We start from the raw sequence: 17,361 nt of genomic DNA, 5'->3' as shown, positions 1-17,361 counted from the left end.
ATTACACACGTCACGCCCAGGTCACGTTCGAATTACACACGTCACGCCCACATCACATTCGAATCTCCCACGTCACACCCACGTCACGTTCGAATTACACACGTCACGTTCGAATCTCCCACGTCACATCCACGTCACGTTCGAATTACACACCTCACGCCCACGTCACATTCGAATCTCCCACGTCACACCCACGTCACGTTCTAATCTCCCACGTCACACCCACGTCACGTTCGAATTACACACGTTACGCCCACGTCACATTGGAATCTCCCACGTCACACCCACGTCACGTTCGAAACTCCCACGTCACACCCACGTCACGTTCGAATCTCCCACGTCACACCCACGTCACGTTCGAATTACACACGTCACGCCCACATCACGTTCGAATTACACACGTCACACCCACATCACATTCGAATCTCCCACGTCACACCCACGTCACGTTCGAATCTCCCACGTCACGTTCGAATCACCCACGTCACGCCCACGTCACATTCGAATCTCCCACGTCACACCCACGTCGCGTTCGAATTTCCCACGTCACACCCACGTCACGTTCGAATCTCCCACGTCACACCCACGTCACGTTCGAATCTCCCACGTCACGCCCACGTCACGTTCGAATCTCCCACGTCACACCCACGTCACGTTCGAATTACACACGTCACGCCCACATCACATTCGAATCTCCCACGTCACACTCACGTCACGTTCGAATCTCCCACGTCACGTTCGAATCACCCACGTCACGCCCACGTCACATTCGAATCTCCCACGTCACACCCATGTCACGCTCACGTCACGTTCGAATCTCCCACGTCACACCCACGTCACGTTGGAATATTCACGTCACACCCACGTCACGTTCGAATTTCCCACGTCACACCCACGTCACGTTCGAATCTCCCACGTCACAACCACGTCACGTTCGAATCTCCCACGTCACACCCAAGGCACGTTCGAATCTCCCGCGTCACACCCACGTCACGTTCGAATATTCACGTCACACCCACGTCACGTTCGAATCTCCCACGTCACGCGCACGTCACGTTCGAATCTCCCACGTCACACCCACCTCGCCTTCGAAGCACATATCGAACAACCATGCTCCTCCCTTGCAACAGCCTCACACTGCTAGTGCCAAGGAGTGAGGACAGCTGGTGTAGGCTTGCGGAGGGGAGGCAAGGGAGCCGGGCACTCGTGCTGGGGGCTGTCCTAGGCATGCGGAGGCAACCTCTGCCTTCCCAGTGCTCTTGCCTCTGAGCCCTGCTTGGTGGGGGAGCCTTGAAGCAGGGTGGCACACCCTCGCCAATTTCGAACCACCCAGGTCACGTTCGAATCTGCCACGCCACACCCAGGTCACGTTCGAATCTCCCACGTCACACCCAGGTCACGTTCGAAACTCCCACGTCACACCCACGTCACGTTCGAATATTCACGTCACACCCACGTCACGTTCGAATCTCCCACGTCACACCCCCGTCACGTTCGAATCACACACGTCACACCCACGTTACGCCCACGTCACGGTCGAATCACCCACGTCACGCCCACGTCACGTTCCAAACACCCACGTAACACCCACGACACGTTCGAATCACCCATGTCACGCCCACGTCACGTTCGAATCACCACGTCACACCCACGACATGTTCGAATCACCCACGTCACACCCACGTCACGTTCGAATCTCCCACGTCATACCCACGTCACACCCACGTCACGTTCCAATCACCCACGTCACGCCCACGTCACATTCGAATCTCCCACGTCACACCCACGTCACGTTCGAATCTCACACGTCACGTTCTAAACTCCCACGTCACACCCACGTCACGTTCGAATCTGCCACGTCACACCCACGTCACGTTCGAAACTCCCACGTCACACCCACGTCACGTTCGAATCTCCCACGTCACACCCACGTCACGTTCGAAACTCCCACGTCACACCCACGTCACGTTCGAATCTCCCACGTCACACCCACGTCACGTTCGAATTACACACGTCACGCCCACGTCACTTTCGAATCTCCCACGTCACACCCACGTCACGTTCGAAACTCCCACGTCACACCCACGTCACGTTCGAATCTCCCACGTCACACCCACGTCACGTTCGAATTACCCACGTCACGCCCACGTCACATTCGAATCACCCACGTCACGCCCACGTCACGTTCGAATCTCCTACGTCACATCCACGTCACTTTCGAATCTCCCACGTCACACCCACGTCACGTTCGAATTACAAACGTCACACCAACTTCACGTTCGAATCTCCCACGTCACACCCACGTCACGTTCGAATTACGCACGTCACGCCCACGTCACATTCGAATCTCCCACGTCACACCCACGTCACTTTCGAAACTCCCACCTCACACCCACGTCACGTTCGAATCTCCCACGTCACGCCCACGTCACATTCGAATCTCCCACGTCACACCCACGTCACGTTCGAATCTCCCACGTCACACCCACGTCACGTTATAATCTCCCACGTCACGCCCACGTCACGTTCGAATCTCCCACGTCACACCCACGTCACGTTCGAATTTCCCACGTCACGCCCACGTCACATTCGAATCTCCCACGTCACACCCACGTACCGTTCGAAACTCCCACGTCACACCCACGTCACGTTCGAATCTCCCACGTCACACCCAGGTCACGTTCGAAACTCCCACGTCACACCCACGTCACGTTCGAGTCTCCCACGTCACACCCACGTCACGTTCGAACCTCCCACGTCACGCTCACGTCACGTTCGAATCTCCCACGTCACACCCACGTCACGTTCGAATTACCCACGTCACTCCCACGTCACATTCGAATCTCCCACGTCACACCCACGTCACGTTCGAATCTCCCACGTCACGTTCGAATCACCCACGTCACGCCCACGTCACGTTCGAATCTCCCACGTCACACCCACCTCACGTTCGAAACAACCACGTCACACCCACGCCACGTTCGAAACTCCCACGTCACACCCACGTCACGTTCGAATCTGCCACGTCACACCCACGTCACGTTCGAACCTCCGACGTCACGCTCACGTCACGTTCGAATCTCCCACGTCACACCCACGTCACGTTCGAATTACCCACGTCACGCCCACGTCACATTCGAATCTCCCACGTCACACCCACGTCACGTTCGAATCTCCCACGTCACGTTCGAATCACCCACGTCAAACCCACCTCACGTTCGAAACACCCACGTCACACCCACGTCACGTTCGAAACTCCCACGTCACACCCACGTCACGTTCGAATCTCCCACGTCACACCCACGTCACGTTCGAATTACACACGTCACGCCCACGTCACATTCGAATCTCCCACGTCACACCCACGTCACGTTCGAATCTCCCACGTCACGTTCGAATCACCCACGTCACGTCCACGTCACGTTCGAATCTCCTACGTCACACCCACGTCACGTTCGAATCACCCCCGTCACACCCACCTCGCCTTCGAAGCACATATCGAGCAACCATGCTCCTCCCTTGCAACAGCCTCACACTGCTAGTGCCAAGGTGTGAGGACAGCTGGTGTAGGCTTGCGGAGGGGAGGCAAGGGAGCCGGGCACTCGTGCTGGGGGCTGTCCTAGGCATGCGGAGGCAACCTCTGCCTTCCCATGCTCTTCCTCTGAGCCCTGCTTGGTGGGGGAGCCTTGAAGCAGGGTGGCACACCCTCGCCAATTTCGAACCACCCAGGTCACGTTCGAATCTGCCACGTCACACCCACCTCACGTTCGAATCTCCCACGTCACACCCACGTCACGTTCGAATTACACACGTCACGCCCACGTCACATTCGAATCTCCCACGTCACACCCACGTCACTTTCGAATCTGCCACGTCACACCCACGTCACGTTCGAATCTCCCACGTCACGCCCACGTCACGCTCACGTCACGTTCGAATCTCCCACGTCACACCCACGTCACGTTGGAATATTCACGTCACACCCACGTCACGTTCGAATTTCCCACGTCACACCCACGTCACGTTCGAATCTCCCACGTCACAACCACGTCACGTTCGAATCTCCCACGTCACACCCAAGGCACGTTCGAATCTCCCGCGTCACACCCACGTCACGTTCGAATATTCACGTCACACCCACGTCACGTTCGAATCTCCCACGTCACGCGCACGTCACGTTCGAATCTCCCACGTCACACCCACCTCGCCTTCGAAGCACATATCGAACAACCATGCTCCTCCCTTGCAACAGCCTCACACTGCTAGTGCCAAGGAGTGAGGACAGCTGGTGTAGGCTTGCGGAGGGGAGGCAAGGGAGCCGGGCACTCGTGCTGGGGGCTGTCCTAGGCATGCGGAGGCAACCTCTGCCTTCCCAGTGCTCTTGCCTCTGAGCCCTGCTTGGTGGGGGAGCCTTGAAGCAGGGTGGCACACCCTCGCCAATTTCGAACCACCCAGGTCACGTTCGAATCTGCCACGCCACACCCAGGTCACGTTCGAATCTCCCACGTCACACCCAGGTCACGTTCGAAACTCCCACGTCACACCCACGTCACGTTCGAATATTCACGTCACACCCACGTCACGTTCGAATCTCCCACGTCACACCCCCGTCACGTTCGAATCACACACGTCACACCCACGTTACGCCCACGTCACGGTCGAATCACCCACGTCACGCCCACGTCACGTTCCAAACACCCACGTAACACCCACGACACGTTCGAATCACCCATGTCACGCCCACGTCACGTTCGAATCACCACGTCACACCCACGACATGTTCGAATCACCCACGTCACACCCACGTCACGTTCGAATCTCCCACGTCATACCCACGTCACACCCACGTCACGTTCCAATCACCCACGTCACGCCCACGTCACATTCGAATCTCCTACGTCACACCCACGTCACGTTCGAATCTCACACGTCACGTTCTAAACTCCCACGTCACACCCACGTCACGTTCGAATCTGCCACGTCACACCCACGTCACGTTCGAAACTCCCACGTCACACCCACGTCACGTTCGAATCTCCCACGTCACACCCACGTCACGTTCGAAAATCCCACGTCACACCCACGTCACGTTCGAATCTCCCACGTCACACCCACGTCACGTTCGAATTACACACGTCACGCCCACGTCACTTTCGAATCTCCCACGTCACACCCACGTCACGTTCGAAACTCCCACGTCACACCCACGTCACGTTCGAATCTCCCACGTCACGCCCACGTCACATTCGAATCTCCCACGTCACACCCACGTCACGTTCGAATCTCCCACGTCACACCCACGTCACGTTCGAATCTCCCACGTCACACCCACGTCACGTTCGAATTACACACCTCACGCCCACGTCACATTCGAATCTCCCACGTCACACCCACGTCACGTTCGAAAATCCCACGTCACACCCACGTCACGTTCGAATCTCCCACGTCACGCCCACGTCACATTCGAATCTCCCACGTCACACCCACGTCACGTTCGAATCTCCCACGTCACACCCACGTCACGTTATAATCTCCCACGTCACGCCCACGTCACGTTCGAATCTCCCACGTCACACCCACGTCACGTTCGAATTTCCCACGTCACGCCCACGTCACATTCGAATCTCCCACGTCACACCCACGTCACGTTCGAAACTCCCACGTCACACCCACGTCACGTTCGAATCTCCCACGTCACACCCAGGTCACGTTCGAAACTCCCACGTCACACCCACGTCACGTTCGAACCTCCCACGTCACGCTGACGTCACGTTCGAATCTCCCACGTCACACCCACGTCACGTTCGAATTACCCACGTCACTCCCACGTCACATTCGAATCTCCCACGTCACACCCACGTCACGTTCGAATCTCCCACGTCACGTTCGAATCACCCACGTCACGCCCACGTCACGTTCGAATCTCCCACGTCACACCCACCTCACGTTCGAAACAACCACGTCACACCCACGCCACGTTCGAAACTCCCACGTCACACCCACGTCACGTTCGAATTTCCCACGTCACACCCACGTCACGTTCGAACCTCCGACGTCACGCTCACGTCACGTTCGAATCTCCCACGTCACACCCACGTCACGTTCGAATTACCCACGTCACGCCCACGTCACATTCGAATCTCCCACGTCACACCCACGTCACGTTCGAATCTCCCACGTCACGTTCGAATCACCCACGTCAAACCCACCTCACGTTCGAAACACCCACGTCACACCCACGTCACGTTCGAAACTCCCACGTCACACCCACGTCACGTTCGAATCTCCCACGTCACACCCACGTCACGTTCGAATTACACACGTCACGCCCACGTCACATTCGAATCTCCCACGTCACACCCACGTCACGTTCGAATCTCCCACGTCACGTTCGAATCACCCACGTCACGTCCACGTCACGTTCGAATCTCCTACGTCACACCCACGTCACGTTCGAATCACCCCCGTCACACCCACCTCGCCTTCGAAGCACATATCGAGCAACCATGCTCCTCCCTTGCAACAGCCTCACACTGCTAGTGCCAAGGTGTGAGGACAGCTGGTGTAGGCTTGCGGAGGGGAGGCAAGGGAGCCGGGCACTCGTGCTGGGGGCTGTCCTAGGCATGCGGAGGCAACCTCTGCCTTCCCATGCTCTTCCTCTGAGCCCTGCTTGGTGGGGGAGCCTTGAAGCAGGGTGGCACACCCTCGCCAATTTCGAACCACCCAGGTCACGTTCGAATCTGCCACGTCACACCCACCTCACGTTCGAATTACACACGTCACGCCCAGGTCACGTTCGAATTACACACGTCACGCCCACGTCACATTCGAATCTCCCACGTCACACCCACGTCACTTTCGAATCTGCCACGTCACACCCACGTCACGTTCGAATCTCCCACGTCACACCCACGTCACGTTCGAATTACACACGTCACGCCCACGTCACATTCGAATCTCCCACGTCACGCCCACGTCACGTTCGAAACTCCCACGTCACACCCACGTCACGTTCGAATCTCCCACGTCACGCCCACGTCACATTCGAATCTCCCACGTCACACCCACCTCGCCTTCGAAGCACATATCGAACAACCATGCTCCTGCTTTGCAACAGCCTCACACTGCTAGTGCCAAGGAGTGAGGACAGCTGGTGTAGGCTTGCGGAGGGGAGGCAAGGGAGCCGGGCACTCGTGCTGGGGGCTGTCCTAGGCATGCGGAGGCAACCTCTGCCTTCCCAGTGCTCTTGCCTCTGAGCCCTGCTTGGTGGGGGAGCCTTGAAGCAGGGTGGCACACCCTCGCCAATTTCGAACCACCCAGGTCACGTTCGAATCTCCCAGGTCACACCCACGTCACGTTCGAATCTCCCACGTCACACCCACGTCACGTTCGAATTACACACGTCACGCCCAGGTCACGTTCGAATTACACACGTCACGCCCACATCACATTCGAATCTCCCACGTCACACCCACGTCACGTTCGAATTACACACGTCACGTTCGAATCTCCCACGTCACATCCACGTCACGTTCGAATTACACACCTCACGCCCACGTCACATTCGAATCTCCCACGTCACACCCACGTCACGTTCTAATCTCCCACGTCACACCCACGTCACGTTCGAATTACACACGTTACGCCCACGTCACATTGGAATCTCCCACGTCACACCCACGTCACGTTCGAAACTCCCACGTCACACCCACGTCACGTTCGAATCTCCCACGTCACACCCACGTCACGTTCGAATTACACACGTCACGCCCACATCACGTTCGAATTACACACGTCACACCCACATCACATTCGAATCTCCCACGTCACACCCACGTCACGTTCGAATCTCCCACGTCACGTTCTAATCACCCACGTCACGCCCACGTCACATTCGAATCTCCCACGTCACACCCACGTCACGTTCGAATTTCCCACGTCACACCCACGTCACGTTCGAATCTCCCACGTCACACCCACGTCACGTTCGAATCTCCCACGTCACGCGCACGTCACATTCGAATCTCCCACGTCACACCCACGTCACGTTCGAATCTCCCACGTCACACCCACGTCACGTTCGAATTACACACGTCACGCCCACGTCACATTCGAATCTCCCACGTCACACCCACGTCACGTTCGAATCTCCCACGTCACACCCACGTCACGTTCGAATCTCCCACGTCACACCCACGTCACGTTCGAATTACACACGTCACGCCCACGTCACGTTCGAATCTCCCACGTCACGCCCACGTCACGTTCGGATCTCCCACGTCACAGCCACGTCACACCCACGTCACGTTCGAATCACCCAACTCACGCCCACGCCACATTCGAATCTCCCACGTCACACCCACGTCACGTTCGAATCACCCACGTCACGCCCACGTCACGTTCGAATCTCCCACGTCACACCCACGTCACTTTCGAATATTCTACATCACGCCCACGTCACGTTCGGATCTCCCACGTCACGCCCACGTCACGCCCACGTCACGCCCACGTCACGTTAGAATCTCCCACGTCACACCCACGTCACGTTCGAAACACACACGTCACAACCACGTCACGTTCGAATATCTTACGTCACGCCCACGTCACGCTCACGTCACGTTCGAATCTCCCACGTCACACCCACGTCACGTTCGAATCTCCCACGTCACAACCACGTCACGTTCGAATCTCCCACGTCACACCCAAGGCACGTTCGAATCTCCCGCGTCACACCCACGTCACGTTCGAATATTCACGTCACGCCCACGTCACGCTCACGTCACGTTCGAATCTCCCACGTCACACCCACGTCACGTTGGAATATTCACGTCACACCCACGTCACGTTCGAATTTCCCACGTCACACCCACGTCACGTTCGAATCTCCCACGTCACAACCACGTCACGTTCGAATCTCCCACGTCACACCCAAGGCACGTTCGAATCTCCCGCGTCACACCCACGTCACGTTCGAATATTCACGTCACACCCACGTCACGTTCGAATCTCCCACGTCACGCGCACGTCACGTTCGAATCTCCCACGTCACACCCACCTCGCCTTCGAAGCACATATCGAACAACCATGCTCCTCCCTTGCAACAGCCTCACACTGCTAGTGCCAAGGAGTGAGGACAGCTGGTGTAGGCTTGCGGAGGGGAGGCAAGGGAGCCGGGCACTCGTGCTGGGGGCTGTCCTAGGCATGCGGAGGCAACCTCTGCCTTCCCAGTGCTCTTGCCACTGAGCCCTGCTTGGTGGGGGAGCCTTGAAGCAGGGTGGCACACCCTCGCCAATTTCGAACCACCCAGGTCACGTTCGAATCTGCCACGCCACACCCAGGTCACGTTCGAATCTCCCACGTCACACCCACGTCACGTTCGAAACTCCCACGTCACACCCACGTCACGTTCGAATATTCACGTCACACCCACGTCACGTTCGAATCTCCCACGTCACACCCCCGTCACGTTCGAATCACACACGTCACACCCACGTTACGCCCACGTCACGGTCGAATCACCCACGTCACGCCCACGTCACGTTCCAAACACCCACGTAACACCCACGACACGTTCGAATCACCCATGTCACACCCACGTCACGTTCGAATCACCACGTCACACCCACGACATGTTCGAATCACCCAAGTCACACCCACGTCACGTTCGAATCTCCCACGTCATACCCACGTCACACCCACGTCACGTTCCAATCACCCACGTCACGCCCACGTCACATTCGAATCTCCTACGTCACACCCACGTCACGTTCGAATCTCACACGTCACGTTCTAAACTCCCACGTCACACCCACGTCACGTTCGAATCTGCCACGTCACACCCGCGTCACGTTCGAAACTCCCACGTCACACCCACGTCACGTTCGAATCTCCCACCTCACACCCACGTCACGTTCGAAACTCCCACGTCACACCCACGTCACGTTCGAATCTCCCACGTCACACCCACGTCACGTTCGAATTACACACGTCACGCCCACGTCACTTTCGAATCTCCCACGTCACACCCACGTCACGTTCGAAACTCCCACGTCACACCCACGTCACGTTCGAATCTCCCACGTCACACCCATGTCACGTTCGAATTACCCACGTCACGCCCACGTCACATTCGAATCACCCACGTCACGCCCACGTCACGCTCGAATCTCCTACGTCACATCCACGTCACTTTCGAATCTCCCACGTCACACCCACGTCACGTTCGAATTACAAACGTCACACCCACGTCACGTTCGAATTACACACCTCACGCCCACGTCACATTCGAATCTCCCACGTCACACCCACGTCACGTTCGAAAATCCCACGTCACACCCAGGTCACGTTCGAATCTCCCACGTCACGCCCACGTCACATTCGAATCTCCCACGTCACACCCACGTCACTTTCGAATCTCCCACGTCACACCCACGTCACGTTATAATCTCCCACGTCACGCCCACGTCACGTTCGAATCTCCCACGTCACACCCACGTCACGTTCGAATTACACACGTCACGCCCACGTCACATTCGAATCTCCCACGTCACACCCACGTACAGTTCGAAACTCCCACGTCACACCCACGTCACGTTCGAATCTCCCACGTCACACCCAGGTCACGTTCGAAACTCCCACGTCACACCCACGTCACGTTCGAATCTCCCACGTCACACCCACGTCACGTTCGAACCTCCCACGTCACGCTCACGTCACGTTCGAATCTCCCACGTCACACCCACGTCACGTTCGAATTACCCACGTCACTCCCACGTCACATTCGAATCTCCCACGTCACACCCACGTCACGTTCGAATCTCCCACGTCACGTTCGAATCACCCACGTTACGCCCACGTCACGTTCGAATCTCCCACGTCACACCCACCTCACGTTCGAAAAAACCACGTCACACCCACGCGACGTTCGAAACTCCCACGTCACACCCACGTCACGTTCGAATCTCCCACGTCACACCCACGTCACGTTCGAACCTCCGACGTCACGCTCACGTCACGTTCGAATCTCCCACGTCACACCCACGTCACGTTCGAATTACCCACGTCACGCCCACGTCACATTCGAATCTCCCACGTCACACCCACGTCACGTTCGAATCTCCCACGTCACGTTCGAATCACCCACGTCAAACCCACCTCACGTTCGAAACACCCACGTCACACCCACGTCACGTTCGAAACTCCCACGTCACACCCACGTCACGTTCGAATCTCCCACGTCACACCCACGTCACGTTCGAATTACACACGTCACGCCCACGTCACATTCGAATCTCCCACGTCACACCCACGTCACGTTCGAATCTCCCACGTCACGTTCGAATCTGCCACGTCACACCCACCTCACGTTCGAATCTCCCACGTCACACCCACGTCACTTTCGAATCTGCCACGTCACACCCACGTCACGTTCGAATCTCCCACGTCACACCCACGTCACGTTCGAATTACACACGTCACGCCCACGTCACATTCGAATCTCCCACGTCACGCCCACGTCACGTTCGAAACTCCCACGTCACACCCACGTCACGTTCGAACAACCCACGTCACGCCCACGTCACATTCGAATCTCCCACGTCACACCCACGTCACGTTCGAATCTCCCACGTCACGCCCACGTCACATTCGAATCTCCCACGTCACACCCACCTCGCCTTCGAAGCACATATCGAACAACCATGCTCCTGCTTTGCAACAGCCTCACACTGCTAGTGCCAAGGAGTGAGGACAGCTGGTGTAGGCTTGCGGAGGGGAGGCAAGGGAGCCGGGCACTCGTGCTGGGGGCTGTACTAGGCATGCGGAGGCAACCTCTGCCTTCCCAGTGCTCTTGCCTCTGAGCCCTGCTTGGTGGGGGAGCCTTGAAGCAGGGTGGCACACCCTCGCCAATTTCGAACCACCCAGGTCACGTTCGAATCTCCCAGGTCACACCCACGTCACGTTCGAATCTCCCACGTCACACCCACGTCACGTTCGAATTACACACGTCACGCCCAGGTCACGTTCGAATTACACACGTCACGCCCACATCACATTCGAATCTCCCACGTCACACCCACGTCACGTTCGAATTACACACGTCACGTTCGAATCTCCCACGTCACATCCACGTCACGTTCGAATTACACACCTCACGCCCACGTCACATTCGAATCTCCCACGTCACACCCACGTCACGTTCTAATCTCCCACGTCACACCCACGTCACGTTCGAATTACACACGTTACGCCCACGTCACATTGGAATCTCCCACGTCACACCCACGTCACGTTCGAAACTCCCACGTCACACCCACGTCACGTTCGAATCTCCCACGTCACACCCACGTCACGTTCGAATTACACACGTCACGCCCACATCACGTTCGAATTACACACGTCACACCCACATCACATTCGAATCTCCCACGTCACACCCACGTCACGTTCGAATCTCCCACGTCACGTTCGAATCACCCACGTCACGCCCACGTCACATTCGAATCTCCCACGTCACACCCACGTCACGTTCGAATTTCCCACGTCACACCCACGTCACGTTCGAATCTCCCACGTCACACCCACGTCACGTTCGAATCTCCCACGTCACGCGCACGTCACATTCGAATCTCCCACGTCACACCCACGTCACGTTCGAATCTCCCACGTCACACCCACGTCACGTTCGAATTACACACGTCACGCCCACGTCACATTCGAATCTCCCACGTCACACCCACGTCACGTTCGAATCTCCCACGTCACGCCCACGTCACGTTCGAATCTCCCACGTCACGCCCACGTCACGTTCGGATCTCCCACGTCACAGCCACGTCACACCCACGTCACGTTCGAATCACCCAACTCACGCCCACGCCACATTCGAATCTCCCACGTCACACCCACGTCACGTTCGAATCACCCACGTCACGCCCACGTCACGTTCGAATCTCCCACGTCACACCCACGTCACTTTCGAATATTCTACATCACGCCCACGTCACGTTCGGATCTCCCACGTCACGCCCACGTCACGCCCACGTCACGCCCACGTCACGTTCGAATCTCCCACGTCACACCCACCTCGCCTTCGAAGCACATATCGAACAACCATGCTCCTCCCTTGCAACAGCCTCACACTGCTAGTGCCAAGGAGTGAGGACAGCTGCTGTAGGCTTGCGGAGGGGAGGCAAGGGAGCCGGGCACTCGTGCTGGGGGCTGTCCTAGGCATGCGGAGGCAACCTCTGCCTTCCCAGTGCTCTTGCCTCTGAGCCCTGCTTGGTGGGGGAGCCTTGAAGCAGGGTGGCACACCCACGCCAATTTCGAACCACCCAGGTCACGTTCGAATCTGCCACGCCACACCCAGGTCACGTTCGAATCTCCCACGTCACACCCAGGTCACGTTCGAAACTCCCACGTCACACCCACGTCACGTTCGAATATTAACGTCACACCCACGTCACGTTCGAATCTCCCACGTCACACCCCCGTCACGTTCGAATCACACACGTCACACCCACGTTACGCCCACGTCACGGTCGAATCACCCACGTCACGCCCACGTCACGTTCCAAACACCCATGTAACACCCATGACACGTTCGAATCACCCATGTCACACCCACGTCACGTTCGAATCACCACGTCACACCCACGACATGTTCGAATCACCCACGTCACACCCACGTCACGTTCGAATCTCCCACGTCATACCCACGTCACACCCACGTCACGTTCCAATCACCCACGTCACGCCCACGTCACATTCGAATCTCCCACGTCACACCCACGTCACGTTCGAATCTCCCACGTCACGTTCTAAACTCCCACGTCACACCCACGTCACGTTCGAATCTGCCACGTCACACCCACGTCACGTTCGAAACTCCCACGTCACACCCACGTCACGTTCGAATCTCCCACGTCACACCCACGTCACGTTCGAAACTCCCACGTCACACCCACGTCACGTTCGAATCTCCCACGTCACACCCACGTCACGTTCGAATTACACACGTCACGCCCACGTCACTTTCGAATCTCCCACGTCACACCCACGTCACGTTCGAAACTCCCACGTCACACCCACGTCACGTTCGAATCTCCCACGTCACACCCACGTCACGTTCGAATTACCCACGTCACGCCCACGTCACATTCGAATCACCCACGTCACGCCCACGTCACGTTCGAATCTCCTACGTCACATCCACGTCACTTTCGAATCTCCCACGTCACACCCACGTCACGTTCGAATTACAAACGTCACACCCACGTCACGTTCGAATCTCCCACGTCACGCCCACGTCACATTCGAATCTCCCACGTCACACCCACGTCACGTTCGAATCTCCCACGTCACACCCACGTCACGTTCTAATCTCCCACGTCACGCCCACGTCACGTTCGAATCTCCCACGTCACACCCACGTCACGTTCGAATCTCCCACGTCACACCCACGTCACGTTCGAATCACCCACGTCACGCCCACGTCACACCCACGTCAAGTTCGAATCTCCCACGTCACGCCCACGTCACGTTCGAATCTCCCACGTCACACCCACGTCACGTTCGAATATTCACGTCACACCCACGTCACGTTCGAATTTCCCACGTCACACCCACGTCACGTTCGAATCTCCCACGTCACGCCCACGTCACGTTCGGATCTCCCACGTCACACCCACGTCACAGCCACGTCACGTTCGAATCACCCAACTCACGCCCACGCCACATTCGAATCTCCCACGTCACACCCACGTCACGTTCGAATCACCCACGTCACGCCCACGTCACGTTCGAATCTCCCACGTCACACCCACGTCACTTTCGAATATTCTACATCACGCCCACGTCACGTTCGGATCTCCCACGTCACGCCCACGTCACGCCCACGTCACGCCCACGTCACGTTAGAATCTCCCACGTCACACGCACGTCACGTTCGAAACACACACGTCACACCCACGTCACGTTCGAATCTCCCACGTCACACCCACGTCACGTTGGAATATTCACGTCACACCCACGTCACGTTCGAATTTCCCACGTCACACCCACGTCACGTTCGAATCTCCCACGTCACAACCACGTCACGTTCGAATCTCCCACGTCACACCCAAGGCACGTTCGAATCTCCCGCGTCACACCCACGTCACGTTCGAATATTCACGTCACACCCACGTCACGTTCGAATCTCCCACGTCACGCGCACGTCACGTTCGAATCTCCCACGTCACACCCACGTCACGTTCGAATTACACACGTCACGCCCACGTCACGTTCGAATCTCCCACGTCACACCCACGTCACGTTCGAATCTCCCACGTCACGCGCACGTCACGTTCGAATCTCCCACGTCACACCCACCTCGCCTTCGAAGCACATATCGAACAACCATGCTCCTCCCTTGCAACAGCCTCACACTGCTAGTGCCAAGGAGTGAGGACAGCTGCTGTAGGCTTGCGGAGGGGAGGCAAGGGAGCCGGGCACTCGTGCTGGGGGCTGTCCTAGGCATGCGGAGGCAACCTCTGCCTTCCCAGTGCTCTTGCCTCTGAGCCCTGCTTGGTGGGGGAGCCTTGAAGCAGGGTGGCACACCCACGCCAATTTCGAACCACCCAGGTCACGTTCGAATCTGCCACGCCACACCCAGGTCACGTTCGAATCTCCCACGTCACACCCAGGTCACGTTCGAAACTCCCACGTCACACCCACGTCACGTTCGAATATTCACGTCACACCCAGGTCACGTTCGAATCTCCCACGTCACACCCCCGTCACGTTCGAATCACACACGTCACACCCACGTTACGCCCACGTCACGGTCGAATCACCCACGTCACGCCCACGTCACGTTCCAAACACCCACGTCACACCCACGACACGTTCGAATCACCCATGTCACACCCACGTCACGTTCGAATCACCACGTCACACCCACGACATGTTCGAATCACCCACGTCACACCCACGTCACGTTCGAATCTCCCACGTCATACCCACGTCACACCCACGTCACGTTCCAATCACCCACGTCACGCCCACGTCACATTCGAATCTCCCACGTCACACCCACGTCACGTTCGAATCTCCCACGTCACGTTCGAAACTCCCACGTCACACCCACGTCACGTTCGAATCTCCCACGTCACACCCACGTCACGTTCGAATTACACACGTCACGCCCACGTCACTTTCGAATCTCCCACGTCACACCCACGTCACGTTCGAAACTCCCACGTCACACCCACGTCACGTTCGAATCTCCCACGTCACACCCACGTCACGTTCGAATTACCCACGTCACGCCCACGTCACATTCGAATCACCCACGTCACGCCCACGTCACGTTCGAATCTCCCACGTCACACCCACGTCACGTTCGAATTACCCACGTCACACCCACGTCACGTTCTAATCTCCCACGTCACGCCCACGTCACGTTCGAATCTCCCACGTCACACCCACGTCACGTTCGAATCTCCCACGTCACACCCACGTCACATTCGAATCTCCCACGTCACACCCACGTCACGTTCTAATCTCCCACGTCACACCCAGGTCACGTTCGAAACTCCCACGTCACGTTCGAATCACCCACGTCACACCCACCTCGCCTTCGAAGCACATATCGAGCAACCATGCTCCTCCCTTGCAACAGCCTCACACTGCTAGTGCCAAGGTGTGAGGACAGCTGGTGTAGGCTTGCGGAGGGGAGGCAAGGGAGCCGGGCACTCGTGCTGGGGGCTGTCCTAGGCATGCGGAGGCAACCTCTGCCTTCCCAGTGCTCTTCCTCTGAGCCCTGCTTGGTGGGGGAGCCTTGAAACAGGGTAGCACACCCTCGCCAATTTCGAACCACCCAGGTCACGTTCGAATCTGCCACGTCACACCCACGTCACGTTCGAATCTCCCACGTCACACCCACGTCACGTTCGAATTACACACGTCACGCCCACGTCACATTCGAATCTCCCACGTCACACCCACGTCACGTTCGAATCTGCCACGTCACACCCACGTCACGTTCGAATCTCCCACGTCACACCCACGTCACGTTCGAATTACACACGTCACGCCCACGTCACATTCGAATCTCCCACGTCACACCCACCTCACGTTCGAAAATCCCACGTCACACCCACGTCAAGTTCTAATCTCCCACGTCACGCCCACGTCACGTTCGAATTACACACGTCACGCCCACATCACGTTCGAATTACACACGTCACGCCCACATCACATTCGAATCTCCCACGTCACACCCACGTCACGTTCGAATCTCCCAGGTCACGTTCGAATCACCCACGTCACGCCCACGTCACGTTCGAATCTCCCACGTCACACCCACGTCACGTTCGAATTACA

This window comes from Apteryx mantelli, chromosome 8 (genome assembly GCF_036417845.1).
Source record: "Apteryx mantelli isolate bAptMan1 chromosome 8, bAptMan1.hap1, whole genome shotgun sequence".
NCBI classification, from domain to species: Eukaryota; Metazoa; Chordata; class Aves; order Apterygiformes; family Apterygidae; genus Apteryx; species Apteryx mantelli.
The sequence above is the reverse complement of the archived record's forward strand: the minus strand, read 5'-3'. Positions refer to the sequence as shown.